The sequence below is a fragment of the Alligator sinensis genome, unplaced genomic scaffold (assembly GCF_000455745.1).
Source record: "Alligator sinensis unplaced genomic scaffold, ASM45574v1 scaffold61_2, whole genome shotgun sequence".
NCBI classification, from domain to species: Eukaryota; Metazoa; Chordata; order Crocodylia; family Alligatoridae; genus Alligator; species Alligator sinensis.
In genome coordinates, this window is record NW_005842108.1 from 1,531,131 (window position 1) to 1,534,851 (window position 3,721).

The window sequence follows — 3,721 nt, forward strand, 5'->3', positions numbered from 1 at the left end:
CTCCCCCCTCCCCCCCGGGCAACTTCAGCAGATGGGCAGTCTGCCTTTTTTTTCCCCTCTTTGCTCCCTTCCCTCTCCCCACACCCTTCTAGGAGACAACTTTTTGCTGGCTCTTTGCCGGCTTTTTGAACATAGCTAGTTCCCTGCTTGTTTTCACAGGGAATCAGCTATTTCACAGGAGACTGTCAATTACATGATTTCCATGAAATTGTGTATTTGGTAGGTCCTTACTTGTAGCCTTATAGCAAACATGTATGCATATGCCCATATTTACTCAGGTGAGTAGTCCCACTGATTGTCAAGAGACTTCCCAGGAAAAAAAAAAATGTGCATACATATGTGTTTTAAGAATGGAGACCTCAAACTATAAGATTATTGAAGCAGAAATATTTTCATCTTTGTTCTGTGGAGCGAGCATCTTGTCAGCACTCCACAAGTGTCATGGCAAATTAATTAAGAACTTTTAATTAATGGCTTTTTAGTGGCCTGTTGGAAATGAGTTAAAAGTTGTGTTGAACATTTTCCTAACTGACAGCTGTTCACAGGATCGAATCATCATCACAACAGACCCTAATTGTCAACCAAGTGGCCAAGAGACCCAGGGACCAAACAGTCCAGTCACCCTCCTACAGATGATCCCTCCATTTAAGTCAGGGCCAGAGAACAGACGAACATGATCTGGGGAACTCTGCACAGGTTCTAGACCAGGGGTGGACAATTATTCTGGCTCACTTTAGGTGAGGTGCTAACCTGGCCCAGTGAGGTACAGTGGCAGCAGAGACACTAGCAGTGGCAGCTGGAAGGAGATGCTGCTGCAGGGGCTGCTGGGAAGTGGAGTCCAGCCAGCATGCTGCTCCTGCCCTGCCATGCACCTGGGGGTGGCAGTGGGAGCAGCCGCATGTGCCATGGCCTGGGCTACCCCCCATGCCTGGGCCAGGTGGGGCTGAAGAACCCACCACAGGCCAGTCACAATCCCTTGGCAGGATGGATCTGGCCCGCAAGCCATATTTTGCCCACCCCTGTTTTGGCCTGTGCTGGTTCTGTGGGAAAAAAGATGGTTCTCAATTTTACAGAGTACTTAATATGGCCATCCTTCACATGTTCATTTAAATTCCCTGAACAAGAATTACTAAGTGAATTTTTAAGATCTATGTTATATGGGAGGTCCAATATAAGATCACAGTGGTCCCCTCTGTTTTCCTACAAATTGAGAGAAAAAAAAAATCAATAAGAGTTATAAATAAGTGAAATGAGATCTATTGTTCTAGAAGACTCTTTATATGCTAGATTACTTCAAGGAATTTTATGTGCAACAGCAGAAGCAGATCAACTCAAAAAAGGCCATAAAAAGAACAAGAGAAGAAAGAAGACCTGCACATGAACTTTTACATAAACTTGTAATGGAAAGACTTAACCAACTCAGTGGAATCCTTACTCAGTTTCCTATTCCACTTATATTTTCTGTTGTATTTTAGCATGGGATATCATTTGAATATATAGATGGCAATGAAATATGTATTTAATAACCAAAATGAACAGCTTTTAAATGATGTAATAAAAATATTTATAAAATCATTAAACAGAATGGTATTTAAAGAATGAAAACAGAGTCTAAATCAGTGAACACTGGAAGACAACTACAAAAAGGCCAAATTCTGCTCATCTTAGTGACTAGGAAAGTCCTGCCTGTTTTACTGGAGTTACTCATCTGATTTAGGTAAGGAAACCAACTAGATTTTTCTCTTCATTAAACATCAGAATTGTTATGGAAAAATGAATGGATATATTATATTCTACCAGTGACCCTGAGTTTTGTCAGTCATTTTGCAGGCATGTTTGTGACCAAAACACAAACAAGGAAATCGATGAAATATTTAAGAACACTAAATCTATATACAGACCAATGCTAAATATTTATGAGATTGTTTCTTTGAAGAGTAAATTATCTCTGTCATGTCTTTCAAGACGATTAAAAAGGAAAATAAAATGCATGGTATTGCAGTTTAATAGTAACCTGTACCTGTGACCTTGTGTAGAGCAGAGGTCTGAATTCCCAAATTTGGAAGTGAATCTGTTTGGTGCTCATTTTGTAGATAGCTCCTGGGCATCCATTTTCCAGTTGTTATTAGGGGTAGAATCAGGAGTGTTAGGTAACATGTGGCATGGTCAGGCACAAAGAATATTTTGCTGGGCCAAAGAACTGAGCAGAAATGACAGGGCCAACATTGCATCCAAGATAAGCATGAGAACATCAGTCCATCCAGCTGCATCAAGAATTGCTTTGCATATCGAAGACTTTCTTAGCAACCTGAAGAGCCAGAAATTGTATCATTACAACGATAGAAAAGGGTTTTACATAACACAGCAGAGTCTGTCAGGAACCATAATACCAGCAAATCAAAAGAACTTCCTTGAACAAATGTTTCTATACTGCCTGTGACAAGAGGTGTTAGAAAATTAACTCGTTTCCAAACTTATGTCTGTGAAATGTCACTCTCATATCTCTCAAAACCACTGTATAATATTGGGACAAGACATAATATAATGACAACTCCAGGGTGCCTCTATGGGAAGTATTAATTGGGGGGTTTCTTCCTTCTCATTTTGTTGAACAGGTCCCAAAGAGAGAAGCTATGAGGAAGCTGGTGAGTAGTTAGCAGTGTTAAGGGGAGGTTAGGAGAAAGCAGGAATTTCCACCCAGATTCTGGACAAGTCCAAATCCCAGGATGCTGATGGATTGTTTTGATTTTGCCTTATGGTTATATGATCTTACCCAACTCATATCTACCTTGATCACACCAGTAAGCAGAGGGCCTGGTTGAAGACCAGCAGAGGCTTAGTAAAATAATTCCTTAGGAAACACTGCAAATTAACTTACCTATTTCACATAAAGCACATGCACAAAGAGAAAGTCAAGAGGTAGAGATGGAACTCAGGCTAGTGTCTAGGATTAAGGACAACAAAAAGTCCTTTTTCCAAGTACAATGGGAGCAAGAAGAGGGCACCAGGCAATGTAGGGCCCCTGCAAGACACAAACGGTAATCTTGTGACCACGCCAGACAAGAAAGCTGATATTTTTAACAGTTTCTTTGCCTCTGTTTTCTTGAATAGGGACTGGGATATCCCACCTACCAGAGGTAGGGGCAATCTTGGGGATAGCTCTATCAAGGCTTCAGTAGGCACAGATGTAGTTAGGGATCTTCTGGAAGGGCTAGACATTTTTAAATCTGCAGGTCCAGATGCCCTCCACCCAAGGGTGTTGAGGGAGCTGGCAGGGGTCACTGTGGAGCCCTTGGCCTGGCTGTATGAGCATTCATGGTCATCTGGCCAGGTGCCGGGGGATTGGAAACTGGCTAATGTGGTCCCAATTTTCAAGAAGGGGAGGAAGGAGGACCCAAGTAACTATAGGCCTGTAAGCCTCACCTCGGTGCTCAGGAAGATCTTGGAGAGCTTGGAGAGAATCATCAAGGATCACATCTGTGGGGGGCCAGCAGGGGAGATCATGCTCAGGGGCAATCAGCATGGGTTCATCAAAGGCAGGTCCTGCCAGACCAACCTGACTGCCTTTTATGACCAAGTAACGAAATCCTTGGATGATGGTGTCGCTGTGGACTTTAAGAAGGCCTTTGACACTGTCTCTCACCCCGTCCCCATCAATAAATTAAGCGACTACGGCATTGATGCCTGCACAGTTGGATGGGTAAAAAATTGGCTGATGGGG